Source organism: Coturnix japonica, chromosome 12 (assembly GCF_054131305.1).
Source record: "Coturnix japonica strain WE chromosome 12, WE-NBRP24, whole genome shotgun sequence".
Taxonomy (NCBI): Eukaryota; Metazoa; Chordata; class Aves; order Galliformes; family Phasianidae; genus Coturnix; species Coturnix japonica.
The window spans coordinates 8895047-8911821 of NC_140674.1; the positions used below are offsets into that span (position 1 = coordinate 8895047).

Below are 16775 nucleotides of genomic sequence, written 5' to 3' on the forward strand. Positions count from 1 at the left end.
TTAGAGATATGCCTTTCTCTATCTCACAGTCATAACAAGGCTATATCTTTAGTGTTTGTTTATGAAAATTTGGCACTCCGCTGTTGTTTACTATGAAGTTCATTTCTGACCACTAAAGGAAGATGCAAGCTGAGCTGCTATTGGGAACATGCTTGTATGTTTATGGAGCGTAGCACTAAACTTTAAATTGTTTTGGTTTGGCTCAAGCATGGTCATACAAGGTACTCTCATGGGTCGTAGGAGAGTTTGCTTCCTCAATTTCTTTCAGACCACTGTAAGTATGTGGTTCATTAACATATGATAAAAGCACGACTATTAAAAAAATACCAGCTGAGTTGAATCAAATACTAGTGATCAAAATGAGGTAGACACCAAGTTTATTTATTTATTTTTAACTGCTGAATAAGTATTCTTGTAATTAAAAAGTAATTCTAATTGAAGTTCATGGTCTTCAGCAATAAGTAACCTGACAAAAAGAATTTGGCTGACGGCAATGGCAGCAACACCTTGACTGACACCCCTTTCCCTCCCCCTTAAAAGCCAAAAATTGTCAGAAAATTGTCAGGGAAGGGCAGGGGAATGTTCCATGATGCAGACAGGTTTACACTTCTGCAGTTGCTTCTATGTTGCACTTCATTTTTCAGCTTATTACGTATTAATGGGTCGAGTACAACTGTCCATCACTGGCAGAATAACTTTATTAGAAAACCAATACCTCTGCTTTGGGAAACAGTGGCACCATATCTGTTAGCTTCAGCTTTTGGATTAAACACAAATTAAATTTCAGAATGAATTTGATCTCATGGTTCATCCTGATAGAAGCTGTGTAATGACAATGGACACAATAGAGAATTATAATCACAGCAAGCTCTAAAGCTACTGAGATCTGCTTTGGAGGCCTTCTGCAGTTTGTTTTTTGTTGTATTTGAACTGATTAATCTGGGAGGGCAGCAGATAAATTCCTGAGCTCTAGAATTTAGTTGCATACCAGTGTAACTGATGCCAATCCTGATGTCCTATTGCAAAAATGGTCAGCACTTTAAATTTTTTCCTTAGTAGACTTTTTCCTGAGGTAGAAATCAAGACTATGGCAGATGGACAGCAGCTTCATGGCTCATCTACAAATGTGATTTATACATGTTTCTGTACAACGCGGCTCACAGGAATGAAGCTCAAGATGAACAATGATGAAAATAGTCAGATTTTTCACTTGACAAGTCTTTATTGTAGGTAAAGCTACTAATTTTCTTAGGGACTAAGTTAATGTTCCTTCTTATGCTATCCTCATCTTCTATCAAACTTGCATTTTTTTTCTATTGTGAACTTCTGTTCTGATGTGTTGTTAGTAATTATGAGGACTTATTGAGGGCTACTGGAGAGTAAATAAAGTATTAAACTACATCTGTGTTCAGAAGTTATCAGAATGACCAGCATTACATATTGCACCAGCCATTAAAAACCACAGCGCTTGGTGTAAGTTAGCCACATAATGTCCAACATAATCCTAATGTCTGCCTGCATTTGGAAAGGAAGGTGTCTGAGAAAATAATGGTTAACAGGTTGCAGTAAATGTTGTTTAATATGGTGTTTCTGTGAACAGTCTGAAAACACAGTGCTGGTTTTCTCTGATCATTTAAGATGAAATAACTGAACTTAGTCTGAGTGTGGCTTGTTATTACTCTAGGGATGGCAGCTCAACAATAGTTTTTCACAAGGGTTGTAAATAAAAGTTTTTGTTGTGGCTGTTTCCTTTTTTCATCTTTTCCCATAACAAACTAAATGGGTACCAAAACAATAAATGAGATGGGTGCTAAGTTTTGGGGCAGAACGTGATAGTTCAACACAGTGACTTTTAATATTTCATTGCTGGGAAGGCGGAAATTGCTCATAAAGGAAATCAAGGGTGGGTATCACAATTTTGATCTGTGGGTAGCACAGTGGGAACTTGCCACATCCTTAGTGTTCAAAGCTAATATATTTATAGCATATGATGACAAAAGCAAGAGGAATAACAGAGTCTACTGGGTTTGTAAACCAGCATGAGATGCCCAAGCAGCATTGACAAGCAGAAAACAATGGAAAGTGACCTTGTTCTGTTAGGCTTATTTGGCAGGCTTGCATTTCTCCATTATGCAATGCTCTCCATCAACCTCAATCGCATATTTTCCTCAGTCCTAGATCCCTTGCATCCCCTTTTTCTTCCCATTCAACTAATCAGTCAAGCAAGTACTCTGCTGTAGAGAGGTGATAATCTCTGGATAAGCTCCTAAAAGTGAGGAGATGAGATGTTTTTCCAGAGTGCTCTCTGGCCAAGATGTGGAAAAGGCAAACTGCAGGAGCATGCTTTTCTACACTTGCTTTTGCTGTGTTTAGATACTTTTCTCACATGTATTTTCTTGGCTAGTACCTTACTTCCAAGAAACTTCCTGTTGAGTGTCAAGCTGTGGATCTGCAGTCTTCTTCTATGGGAGGGATAAGCAGAAGCCAAAGCATGTCCAATTGCTCTCTAAACACTGTGGTGGAAGTGGGCTTTCTGAAGGGTAAGTTGACTGTAGAAGAGTATAGTGACTCAGCCATAGTTTTAACCACTAAGGATCGTGTAGCAACATATTTTCAGACAAGAAAAATGCTGGAGAGTAAATCAGATGAGTTCTCTAACCACACGGCAGAATGAAAGTAGTGGTTACGATACAAGCTGTTTTATAACCCTAGCAATTTTTGCAGTGGTCGTGACTATAATTTTAGTAAATCCAGCTGTAGTATTTAGTTAGGGGGAAAAAAAAAGTTTGGAGTTGGTTTGAGGTTTTTGATTTGGCTTTTTTAGTTTTGGTTTTCTTTAATTGACTGAGTTTTCATGTACTGTAAAAGGTCAGGAATGAATGGGAAGGGTTGATTCCCACGTCTCTGAGCCGTACCTGTGTCTTTAAAAATATTTTGTTGCTACTTTGGCCTGAAGTTGGCAATTTATCTGTAACAAACTGTATCTTGTGGTCTAAACCTTAATCCAGCAGCCAGAGGTTTGGCACCTTTGAACTGGAGACATAGAAAGTAGCAAAGTTGTTCCCTTATAATCCCACAGCATACTTTTTACAAGTCTTCTCTCTAATTGTGGTGAGTGCGATGACTACCCTCCCTTCAAGGTACTCTAACAGGGAGCACATCTTTTTATTTCTGTCTGGCAAATGAGAGGGATGGTCTGGCAGGAGCAAAGCTGCTGGAACTCTGCAGTCCCCACTAGTGGTTGCTCCTGGATGCTTGTGAGATCATTTCTGAAACCATGATAGTTGAAGTGCTTGAGGGAGGTAAGATCTGTGGGAAGAAGTAATAGTTTTTATTAGATTGATATTCCTGGAAAAAACACGGTCTTTCAGGCATTAAAGCATGTCTTCAGGTCTGAAATTGGCTTCCTTTCTACATAGCTTGGTCTGGGCTGAGATGACAGTGTCTGTAAGCTACTCTGCTTTTTTCCAACTTTATTTTCTTCTTTTTCCTTCTAATCCAAGGCTATTGCCCCTCCCTACAGTTGCTGACTTGATTGCTCAGGTAGTGTCAAGATTCCAACAGGTGGCAGAAGCTAAACTCATCAAAATTACTTGATCACAAACATGAGGTGGGTCAGAGGTGATGCATACTGAAAGGAATGTGTTCCTGATCACCCGAGTGAGTCTAGAGCTTATTTCTCCTTGCATGCTTTGCCTGTTGGAATAACCCTTCAGGGAGATGGAAAATGGAAGTCAAAGAACAAAAGCAAGTGTAGATGGTGCCATTATTATTGCCTGTTTTTCCTGACCAGCTAAATATGATGAAATGAACTTATATTGCTGGTGTTTCTGACCTGGCTCTGCAGAACCTTGCAGTAGCAGCCTGGTCAGCCACTCCTTGCTCTGATATGTGACCCTTCAAAGGTGAGAAGGAAGTTTCCTGGAAGGTATTAGCTTTCTGAGCTCTTGTTTTTGCCTGTTAAAAAACCTTTCACTAATTATGGAGTGAGTCATGCAATCCTATTGAATTACATTATGTGCGCCTGTAAAAGGTTCTGCCAAGTAAAACAGATTCTCTCAAGGATATCTGAATGTATCAATATCAAAGCCTGCTTTGTTTGTGGTAGAGTGAAAAGTTTCAGTTTGTGTGCACTATTTTAAGTGCACTCACAGGTTGTTACCCAATCAACCACACCCTGGTGTGATGAATGTAAGTGCCAGTCCCAGCACCTGGGCCTCTTTTGCAATCTGATGCCATTATGGGCAATGGGGCTCAGCAGTTCTGGGTGTTTTGCTTCTTCTTGGCCACATGCAGGGAAGAAAATCTGGGAGCACAGAAAGTGCTGTGGTTTGGGGTGAGTGCAGTCTCTGTAGGTGCCTGGGCAGGCGGGGGAGATGGAACCTGGGAAAGGGTTGCACTGTAAATTAATGGTACTGCTGAGGTGTTTCTTCTCTAATGTGGCAAGCTAAAAGTCTCCTGGGTGCTGTGTTAAGCACTTAGTGTATGCTGGATTCCTAGAAGGCTATTCTTTTGACTTGAAAAAAGCCTGAGGGCCAGTTGAGAAAACTGTTCAAGGTTGGCACTAATACTAAAGAATTAAGGTGAAATCTAAACTTCTAGGTGAGACAGTTGCAATGCAGAACAGATGACAGATATCTGAAGGGGTTTGAGTATGGTTGTTTAATCAGTTGTTCCCAAGGAACTGGTGTTTGGATGGAAATCCCAGGTTTCTTTCTCCTGTAGAGATATCCCCCCAAAAGGGACACAGGGTTGAGGGGAATAAAAGCTTACTACAGTACAGGGAAACAGCCCATGTATGGGTCCTGGTGGTTGTGGCTGTGTTGCTAACGTGGCTCTCATCCCTTTTTAGGGAAGGCGGTAGACATGGAAAGAGAAGCACATCATTTTTCTCCAGAGCAACAGAGGTTTGCCATTGAGTTCTTTCAAGGCTGAATGAAGGTAAGTTAAAAATGCATTGAAGTGACTTGCTTCAGGTGTCTGTTTTTCCTAAACAGCTATCTTAAGTGTTAGATAAATGTGTTTTGGATTTAGTGCTGATTGGGGGACCATTTGTGATCCTCTTTTTGTGGATTTTTCTCAGAATGTTAGTGATACGTGAAGTCTCTTAGAGAAACTGTTTTCAGTACTGCCTGTATGTCTTAGAAGGGCAAAGTTGTTTGTTTTCTTACTTGTCTTGCAACTCTATCAGACAATTTATACTTGTTTCTGGTTTAGACCCTTTTATATTTGGTTCAGGATACAAAGGACTCTGAAACCATGTGTTTTTTAGTTAAGGTGTATCTACCTGGTGTAGTTGATCACAAATGGAAAATTCAGGGCATTCCTGTGCTTGAATGTTGTGGGGGAAATGGTAGTGGAAGTGACAAACAACCACCTTTCTTTCTGTGGGGTATGCTGGTAGGTTTTCCAAAATAAGCGTTTCTGAAGCCTTGTGTGTAATTAAGAGGGATAAGCTCAGAAAAGTAAGGTCTCTAATTGAACCCTCATTGTTTAATAGCATGAGTAGAACATGATATTTCAGAAAACTAGTATTCTTATTTGATGTAGTTAAAGTGAATAATTGATGTTACAGCTGTTTATACTATTGAGTGATCTCACAACTATCAGGTTTTCGCTGGTTTCTATATCATATCTCAAAGAAGTGTTACTTTGTGAGCTTACAGCCATAGTTACTTACATCATTAATAATTCGTAAAGGTGACTTAATAGTTCTTATCTAGTTTAGCATATGGCTGGGTATATCTATCTGCTTCCATTGTGTTTCTCACAGTACATGTTAATGAGGAAAAAAAAAAGTCCTTGTTCAAAAGAAATTTTACAGAAATCTGTTTTTTTTCCCCCCTATTGTGTCAAGCATTATATGGCTTTGCTGGTTGAAGTTCTATTCTTGAATTTCATCTTTTGTAAGCTTACACATGTTTTTATGGATTGCCTACTTGTCTTTTTAATTTTATGAAACTTAAGCAGTGATATTCAGGAAAAATACTTACTGTAATTTCTGAATCATATTTTTTAAACTTAGAGTTAAACTAATTAAGCCTAGTTCCTGTTTCTGTGCTGACCTGCACAGTAACTTTATGGCTGTGCTTCTTCACCTGAAGCAGAGAGGGGGAGGACAGAGGAGGATTGGGTTTCTTTAGCATGGATCCCTTACGCTTTCCCCCCTAGATGTCACTGCTGAAACTATTTCAGAGGGACAGCAATGCCCATAGCAGTAGCTAGAGCAGGCCTTTTTCCTGTCTGTTTCCCAGTCCTATCTGGGTCGCTATGTAGTAGAAAGCCAAAATCTTCCATGATAATTGTGCTAAATATGAAGAAAGCCTTGTCATCTCTGATGCCTGAGGCATGGGTTTCATTAATCATATCTTCACAGTGTGCCTAGCTTCTAATTCTTAATACTGGTAATTAAGTCATCCAGATTTTTAATGAGAGCCTTGAACTTAACTTCAGGATCTTGATCCTGAAGTGTTTCTTTTAAGAAAGAACAGAAATCCTCTACATCCTTTTTATCTAATATTCCCCTTATCAATAAAGCAAGCAACTAAATTGAGAGGCTGTAAGTATAAAATGTTGGTGATGTTATGCTGAGGCTGTAAAATAGGTAATGTACATAAACGCATATCAGGAATTTGGGTAGTAAAGCATGCAGAGAAGGTGTCATCTCTGACAAATAATTTTTCTTCATTCTTGGTGATCCTCTAGTGCTGTTTTCACCCTAAACGTTATAGTGTCCCTTGATCCCAAAGTCTAAATTACAAAATACAAAATGTAAGGAAGAAATTGCTGACACACAGTTGTTCATTAGAAAGCAAGAGTATTCTATGAATTTTGAGGTGAATACTTCTTTCTACTTGTATGAGATGAGCATCACCTGTGTTAATGAGGTGCAGTCATCCACCTGGAACTAATTTTTCAGAAGCAGCTGCTGAGCAGGTAGCCAGATATAGTAATTAATTTGACCTAGGCAGAGAATCTGTACACAAGCCAAAAGAAAGCTTTCTGCATACTCATTCCCATTATTTAAGAAATGAGAGGGGAAGCCAGATCATTTGGCATAGATATATACGTATGTGCATGAATACACACAACCCAGTTCAAGAGAAAATAATAAGTGTCCTATTGAACCAGAGAAGTAGAAGCATGGTGCATGAATCCGTGGGGAGCTGGGAAGAGGTTGCTTTCTGCAGTATCCTAGGAGACATCTTAAGAGAAACTGTCTCAAGCTAAGGAATGGGTTAATAAGTGCTGTTTATATTGCTTGTTCCCATGCAGAAACTATCAGAAGTTTAGGGGCTTAGTTAACTTTGCCATATCTGAATAGCATCAAGTAGAACTAAATACTTCTTTGTACTTATTTTCCAGCAATGTAGACCTTACTGGAAAACATCATTCATGTCAAAAGCGGCTTTTTAAATATGGGTGAAAAATGTCAAAAGTTTGTGGTTTTCTTTTTAGGGTTCTGGGAACTATAATTCAGCCTAAAGCTAAAAATGACACACCCAAATATGAAGTTCAGATAAAATCAGGCATTCTAAAAATACTTGAAGTTGTTCTAGCTTCTTTTAAGAGAAGATAATTACTTGTAAGAAATTATTGTTTGGTAAACTGATTCCTGACTTTAGTCATGTCTGTTGCTAGAATTGGTCAAAGCATCGTTGAATCCTGACAAAGAAAAACACAGTAAACTTTTCCATACTGTGTTTTAAAAGAACTATCCATGAATTATATCGATCTTATAAGGGGAAAAAAGTCAAACTTCACAGTAGATGAAGGCTGTAGTTATTAAAGTTGTGTGCTTTAAAATCCAAGACTTGTTATTTTCCGTTTTGTTGGTGGGAAGTGGTACCAAGATATCTATACACTTCTTTTATGACTTTTATATTTTTAATTTATTATTAGTCTACCATATTTCGGTAATACTCCAAGTTTCATGAGGCACAAGATCATGGATTCTTGTGCTTATTGAACAAATTCCTACAAAGCAGAAAACATGTAGAATCAACAAAGCCCCTTTTTGCTTGAAATATCAGAAAGGGTGGATGCATCAAAATAAGAACATGCTCTGATAACTACAAAATGAGAATACAAGGAAGCACTGTATGTTGAAAGAATTCCACTTGGTCTATTTAATTTATTGAGGTAAAGATTAAGAAGTGTTTTCAAGATGTGGGGGAGGAACCGCTCTTGTATTCAGCAAGAAAAGACACAGAGAAATCCAATAACAAAAAGTTGTGTAAATTCAGATTAGAAATAAGGCAGCTTCTTATCAAGCATAATAGTCACTGGAACAACTTACCTTAGACGTGTGGTTGTTTCTTCACCACTTCGAATACTCTAAGCATGAATGAATATCATTACAAAAGACATTACAGCTCAAACACAAAATACTGTCTTCCAAGTACAGATTGTCAGCTATTTATCTTAGAAGTGTTCCTATAGAACTTGATGAATTTTGTGTATTTGCTTTATGGACCAGTCAAGTAAAACAGTGTATAAAACAATGTATATGTGAATTTGAATGATGTAGCAAATAGAGAAATTTGGTCCTGTGGATTTCCTAAACTCCTCTTGCAGTTGCTTCCAATTCTCTGGAGCAGTAACAGTAGGAAGATATATCTAATATTATAATATATATATAATATATTATATATATTATATATATATATATAATAATATAATATAATCTAATATTGCCAGCATTGTTTTCTGGCTTCCACTGAACTACTTAGTGAAATTTTAGCGAGGCTGCTGCCATATTCAAGGCTATCTGCTAAAATACTGCAGGATAATGAAATCTGAAGGGCAGTTTATGATATCAGTAAAACCAGATGGTATATGAAGGCAAATGTAATGAATTAACTGACATAAGTTAAAATTGATTGTTAGCGTAATAGCCTCAATTTGCAGATACTTTAATAATGGATAATGCACAAAAATCCTTACCGAATCAATTGGAGTATTCACACTGTGCAGTAACTTGAGTCTTGTTTCTTTCTAAATAATTAAAAGACCAGACCTTTAAGTCAGGACTGGAATTACTAGTGATGATGCTTCTGAAATCGGAGCTCAGTTGTATTTGTGTTCTATTGTACTAGGAGTACAAGAAATGCTACCTGTTTGTGTATGATAGAGCAACTGATTTCACCAGCTAGAAAAAGAGTTGGAGAACTTTTACTTCAGTAAAAGAGTTGGCCTTGAGAATGATTTTTTTTTTTCTTTAAAATAAGAATCTCAGAGGACATCATGTTCTCTTTAAGGTCAAACTGACATGAGCAAAAAAAAATCTAGATGAGTTAACAGAAAAATCTATTGTACTCTCTGTACAAACTCCTTAAAGGAACATGCCAGGTTTGACATCAGGGAATTCAAAACAAAATCTGACTCTTGTTAACGGTAATTAAAATATGTTATTTGTGTCAGCTAAGTACATAATGCCCCTAAAAGATTTTTATCATGGGATCTGTTGAGGTTGAGCTGTCTCTACACTAAAATCTGAGAACATACTTCAATATTCATTAGATCCTTCTGAAAAACTGTTAAATACTACTAAACTCACATATATTTTGACTGTTGACATTCACTTAAAATAGGTATGTATTTCTCTAAAATTACTGTAGTCTGAACTGCAGAAGTAATTTTAATTTATGACTAGCTTATTTGGTAGCTAAACATATTGTGGCTGCACAGGTCATGGAACAGTTGTGTTCTAGATTTTTCCTCAAAGGTAAACTTCCCAAGAAAGCTGCTGGGGCCCCAGCTGTCTCCCTTCACAGGTTGAATGCTGTGGACTTAGCAGAGTTTAGACTCTTGTCAGTGGTACCTGAGAGATAAGATCCAGTGCTGAGTGGTGGGGAAGGCAGGATGGAATTGCCTGAGACCCTGCACCACATTGTGCATGTAGCAGGGACGGTCCTCTGGGCATGGCAGGGCACAAACATTGTTCAGAGGTGGGCAGAGCTTGCTGTGTGACTCAAGGACTGCCTTGGCTGCTGGACACATGCATGGTCTGGGTGAATCCCTATTCATACTCTGTGCTCAGACAGCATTTCTGGGCAAGGAGGTGAAGTTTGGGGAAACTCAGAATGGGCAGTGCTAGGAACACACTGCAGGTGGGATGAGCAGCGTTTGTGTGGGTGCTTATTGCCATGTCTGAACTGTCCTTGCCTGGAGGACTGTAGGTGTGACTATCCCCTTGGTTCCTGTTGTCCTGGCTCCCTGTAGTGGCCTTGTAAGTATGTTTATTTAGTACTGAGTAATTCCTGGTTCTACAGACTGATCTGTAATATGGAGCTCATCTCAGTTATAGCTGAGCCCAATTTATATCTGTGTAGGGCTTATTCTGAATGCATTACTGGCACACTTGAACTTTCTTCAGGAGCAGTTGTGAAATTTCCTGTGACTAATTTGAAAACAGTAACTCCATTGCTAGATGTTGTTCAAATGTTCTTGAAGAGCTTAGGGAGAATAACCAATTCCTGGAGCAGTGTCAGAATGTTGGCCAGGGCTTTATATTGAAAAACAGAGTATTCCTGAATGGGACTGTGGGGTGCTTTTTAAATTCATGGTGGAATGTGGCATTTGAGAATGGAGATGTTGCTGCTGAAAGACAATTTTCCTAATCACTTCTCATCTTAGAAACGTACAGTAGGAACCAAATCATGGCTTGTGTCAGTGCTCAAATGAGTAGCTTTGTCATGCTGAAGTTGTTTATTGGAATAGACAAAGTAGTTTTATTGTGGATGAGCTTTTTCTATAGGATGGAAATTATCATTAAGTCTCAAGACAGTGAGAAGGGTTTGTCTGTAATTCTTTAAGTACACTCGTGACACTCTAGCAGTTTTCAGTGCTTCCTTATTAAAGCATGGTCTGTTCATTATTTAAAGTCCTGGTCAAGCACTGAAAGAGTTACAGAAACCTGAAGGATTTAAGTAGTGTTTGAGAGGGGAAAAAAAGAAAAGCTAATGTGGATCTGATATCTTTTCATGTAACTGAAATAGTTACCTGCAGACATAAATGTGTGTTCAGAGATGCAAACAAAGCACTGTGGTGGCATTTGAGGTAAATGGGATGACATTTGACATTAATGAGCTGTTTCAGGAAGATGCAATTGAATAAGGCTCATTTAAAAATAACTTTTACTAAACTCATTCTTACAGATAAAAACTTTGCATGGTATATAACCATTCTCAGAAGAGATGGTATCAGAATTGTATTTAATAATATTCACTACTGTATTATGTATTTGGAGGACACATGGTCCTTTACAATGAGTTTCCACAGCGTGTAGTGCAGGAAGACGAGCAGGTTTGTAATGTTAAGGTGAATGACAGTAAGAGAAGTGATTTAAAGAAAAAATTGCTTGATTGGTGAGTGTATGATTCACACTGGATACCACAATTAATCACACCTCTTCTGTTTTATAGACAGATCAGGGGTTGGGGAGGAGGAATAGACATTTTCTCTTAAAAATATCTGTGGAGCAAGTAATCATACTACATCTTATCCACATCTTATCCCTGTCAAACTTGTGAAATAATGGAGCTCTGTGCCTGCTTCACAGAAACAAACCAAATATATGGGTTAGTTTTGCATCTTGAAAGATAGTCTCTGACGAGCTAAGGGTTGAATTCAAATGTAATGCAATCTAGTTTAAGAACAACCTGTAGAAACTCATAATTTTGGTTGCTGAAGCCAAGGGGAACGTATCAGCTTTATCTCTGTAGAAAATCAGGCAGCTAGAATTTAGATGCAGAAAGTTAATTTTGGATAATTGTGGCAATGTAGAAATTCAGTGAGAATAAGATGAAGGTTTAAGCTGCCAGTTTACAGAGCAGAAATCCAGAAGTTGTCATTTTTACATTATTTACTACTTTTTAAAAAAACATTTCAACACTATTTGCTTGATGACTAAGAAGGAATGTTCCCACTTAACATCCATACCCATGTGTACAATTCATCTCTGGATTAATGTTTGGAGGAATAAATCTTCTCATTTGAAACCTTTAGTGTAAATTAAGCTAAAAGTCATGATTTTTAAAGAGCATTTCCTATTTAGCAAATGTTTTGGTGCTGAGTCAGTGTTGCATAACTGACGTTAGGAGGAAGGAAGTTTTACCCATATCTACTTCTACTGCAGTTATTTTTTTCCCCTCAAGAATGAGTTTTGAGGCCTTGGTCTAAAGCTTGAGTAACCAGGCTGCATTGTGCAACTGCAGCACTGTATGGGTGAAACTGTGGCAGAAGGTCATTGCTTTTATGAAGCTTTTAGAGAGGGCATAGGGAAAATCTTTCTATAGAAGGGTTCATCAGACTACAGGTTGGCATTTTCAGAATGTAATGGTGAGAGTGAAGGATGTGTTATTAATAAATAAATAAATAAATATAAAAAAGTAATAAATAATAATAATAAATAATAATGAAAGTAATAAATGGATACATTGTTAAAAAACAATGAAAAAAGCAGTGGAGAATAGAGATCTCCAGTTGTTCTAAGCAAGGAGCTGAGTTAACAGCAGCCAGAGCTTACAGCCAATATGAGAAGCAGGGCAGCACAGAAAGCCCATTGGGAGCTTAGAGTCAGAGGAGTGAGATGTGAACTGGGGATGCAGCTGGTGTGATTTCAGAAATGTACGGTCACCTTCTCCCTGTAAAAGGTTGGGGAGATTGTTCTTAAAGAAGATTCAACAATTCAAAAACTCACCTTGGATCAATTTCTATTTCACTTTTTTTCCACAAGAGCACCTCCAGCATTACTGTTTCACAGCTCCTCTTGTTTTGTCCAGTTGCTCAGGGAAGGGCCTGGCCCATGATGGATAAAGGAAAGAGAAGTGGGGAGAGATCTATTCATGGGAGAAACATGCTCCCTATCTACAGCCCTCAGGTGCTGCACGGTCCCCTGTGCAAACGTCACAGTTTGATATTACTGACTCTTTAAGTCACGTTCCCAATCATTAACTGTTTGCAGTAAAGCAAACAACCACAATTAAGAAGCTCTTCAGCCAACAAAAATCTGATTTTTAAAATAATAATGCAAAAAAGCTGGATTTGGCAGAGTATTTAGTTATGTGCATAAATCCAACAGATCTGACTTTGCGGAGGTTTTGTTTTCTTCAAGAGATAATGTTTTTGGCATGCAAAGCCTGATTGTTTCACAAGGCCACTGGGGCCAAACTCTTACATAACATGCATGCATCACCGCAGCTCCTCTGGCTGTGGCTGGAGCTGTATGTACAGTGTGGAGTAACAGCCAGTGTGCAGCCCTGACCCTGCTGAAGTTCTTTAGAAATAATATTACAGCCTTGGCCTTCAAAAAAGCAGATCTTTTTCAAAGGGACTTATGAACTTAGTAAAAGTTAGATATTGAAGGCTCTTTGAAATTTTATCCTTCCAGGCTCACAATTGGGATGCATGGCTATGTTATATATGTAGTTTCTTTTTGATAATTTCCCTGTAGAAAGTTAACCTTATTTTCCAACTAGGAAAAATAAAGATTCATACTGCCTCTTGTTATATTTTTAAGCTCACATTGGAGTCCTCAGCTGTGCAGTTCTGTTGCTGAGTAGGGACATGGAAGCACTGACCTAGCCACCTTTCTATGCATGGCTCATGCTCTGAGAAATCAGTGTGTCAAGGCATTGCGCAGAACAGCTGCTATGTTTCTTATACTTTCTTAAGAAAATCTCTTTATAATTTCTGATTTATGTGGTACAAATCCATCCATACAAACCAGGCTAAGAAACCAAAAATCAACTGTAGTAATTGCGTGGTTTATAAAACAAGTGGTGATGAGGAATCTGAGTTTCAGCCATCAGGCTATAAGGCAAAAGTGAAATTAAGTGATGCAAGAAATTTTATTGTATCTAATAATTTAAGATTCCAGAATTCGCTTAAACTGAAGTAAATTGACTATAGTGTACTCATGGGTCCCCATTAGTGTTTTATGGACAATATAAGGGACCTGAATGTCCTCTCTCTGTACCCATGAGTACTACAAGTGTCTTCAATCAACTATTGTTCTTCCATTAAATCCTTAAATTCCACTGTTGGGGAATCTTGATCACACTGTGATGTGTTACAGCTGTGAAATTACCTAGATCTTTCAGTTTTCAAGGTTAACATTCTTTACAGCAAATATAGTATGTCTTTAAGGACTGTTAGTTGCAACTGGTATAAATAGTCTCTGGAAAACTGAGAAATAGCAATACTCTGGTTAAATTCCAACTTCTATGGAGTTCTTCCTAACAAGCCTGGCTGACTGTGTCACAGTAAGCAACATCTCACTGGAAGATGGGCAGTAGCATTATTACAGGTGCAAAGTTTTCAGTTACTGTATAATTATTGTAATCGCAATTGTTCTTCCTGTAGTAGGATAAATTCTGGTTTTAAATCCTTTTATGATAAACTGTTTATAAATGTTTTTCAGATGCTTTTTCTCTTGTTTTTCCTGGCATCTGCTGGGTGCTATTCTGCTTAATAAAACATCGTTGCTTCAAAGTAACAGATTACCTAATATAATCAGCTAAGGAAACCAATTGTTTCACAGTAACTTCTCGGCAGCCTTTTGTAACATAAGGAAATGCCTTTTTAGCTATTAGGGTTATTACTCTCATGGGGACTGGCAGTTGCTTTATACTTGTCAGACACGAAACACTGAGTCCTAGATAGAATGTCTTCAGGTTTACAAGTAAATCTTTGTAAGAGGTATGACAACTTGGTGCAACTGGAGATAATGCAAAAATGCCCTCGCACTGCAATGCAGTAAAGAATTCAAGTTTTGTGTCTGTGCGTGCCAGAACATGGGAGCATGTATGTACACACACGTTTGTATTGGCATGAATTCATCTGTGCACAGTGGAAGTTATCAGCACTAGGTAGTGTCCTCAAGAAAGTTTATATTAGTAAAGATTTCCGCTCATCAGTTGTCACTTAGCTTTCTCTCATTCAGTAGTATTTCTCATATTTCTTGAATTGGATTCAGTAAGAAGGGATGGTTCTGTGAATGTTGGTGACAGTATATTCTCAAAAAGGAATATTTCTGTCCCTATCCCTGGATCATAGCCGAACCTGTTTTGTTTTCCAAAATAGATTGTACGGAGAAGTTGTGTATGTCCTTTCATTTGAAGTGTTCAAAGCTGTGTTGGACAGCACTTAGAACTAGCTGATCTAATGGAAGTTGTACTTGCCTGTGCCAGGGGGGTGGGCGGTTGAGGGGGTGTTGAACAGTTAGTCTTTAAGAGAGTCCCTTGCAACCCAAGCCATTATAATATGACTCTGTGATGCAACTCCTGTGCCTTGTACAGCCATTGACACTTTGTCTTCTGTTTAAACAAACAAAGCAATCTAAATGATTTTAGTTGCAAGTCTTAAATATAGAATGATGAAAAGGAGCGAAACTGAGCTGCTTCATGAGCACATGACTACAGAAATGTGGTGCCCTACAGCTGTCTCCTGTGTGGATTCTCTGACGTGCAACACAAAGTGAGCTGTTTGCCACATAGCCTTCTCCAGGCCCTGATAGGGTCTCTCTTCTCCACCCAGCTGCTTATTTTTACTGAATTCATGGAAACTCAGTGTCTTTGGATTCTCTTTTGAAATGATCCAGTGGGTACAAATGTTACTGGGGTAGGCTGACACACTTGTACATACAACGTGATTGCATAAATTTCATTCCCGTAGGAAATAAGACTAAAATAACCCCCTTTATTTTATTTTTCCTTAGCATTCATAACAATCAGTGTAGTCTGGTGCAGGAGTATTGCTGTTTTGTTTCAGGATCTGTTTGGTTGCTGAACTTTTCACTTAGAGTGCTTTTGGGTTTTGGTTTTTGGTAGGATGTGTAAGATATTGAGTACTGTGACACCAGCTAGCTGAAATCATTTCTAATGTGAAGTCAGAACCAAAAATCATTAGAACCAAAAGTGCAGTATTAGAGATGACCTGAATCATTTGGTGCTGTCTCACAAGGTGCAAAATGTACAGCAGACGGTGAAGTGTCTGGGTGTAAGAGATCAGGATTTACAAGTACTTGGTGGCTCAATTCAGGACAAGTTTTTCATTGTGCAACACCAAATAAGACTGTGTTCCCTTGTGCTGCTATATAATGTGGTTTAGAAAATAAGGGCTTTGGGAGCAGCAGTGGGATTGATTTAGGTACCCTGAACAAAGAAAAACACTGCAGTCAGTTTTAAGATGGTTGTTTATTGAAAATGGGGGTAGGAGAGGAGGTGCAGTGGAGGATACTGGGCAGACCCACAGCTTTCTGGTGCAGCAGCGTGCTGGCTAGGCAAGCTGCTCTGGAAACCTAGCTGGCAGTAGATGCTTGTCATCACTAATCACTAACATTCATACCTTTGCATGTAGAGGTCAGATGATTACATTTGCAGCACTCTCCCTTCCCTCATAGCTAATTCAGGACTAAAGGAAGAACTTGTGGTATAAATGTAAAATTCAAAGGCAGCACCATGATACATTCATTTAATTTCCTCAGGAATTATAGCCATCCTTTATTCAACAAAAGGTTAGAACAAGTGAAATTTATTATCTTCTGTTCAATTTGGAAAGAGAGTTTTTTGGCTTGAAACAAAATTTGAGTGAGAATCAGGAGGACTGCTGCCTATCTGAAATGTGAATATTGAGACAGTTTAAATAAAAGAGTTTTAATGAAGGGCTGAGGACAACTCAGTAGGCTTTGCAGGCAGTTTCCTTGTCTGAAATGCTAAACATTCAAACTTTCTCTGCCAAAGAAATACAAAGAGTCCTGGCCCTGTAACTAC

The 16775-nt window shown here is 38.3% G+C and overlaps 1 long non-coding RNA gene across 6 annotated transcripts in view; it reads left to right on the forward strand.

Annotated features, from left to right (window-relative positions):
* The first annotated feature begins 4223 nt into the window (after window positions 1–4223).
* Window positions 4224–16775, forward strand: part of LOC107318059 (uncharacterized) — an 85960-nt gene continuing 73408 nt past the window's right edge. For all 6 annotated transcript variants that reach the window (XR_014933538.1, XR_014933537.1, XR_014933535.1 and 3 more), the window contains exons 1-2: window positions 4224–4336; window positions 4853–4941. This is a non-coding gene — a long non-coding RNA (uncharacterized LOC107318059). The remainder of the gene's footprint in view (window positions 4337–4852; window positions 4942–16775) is intronic.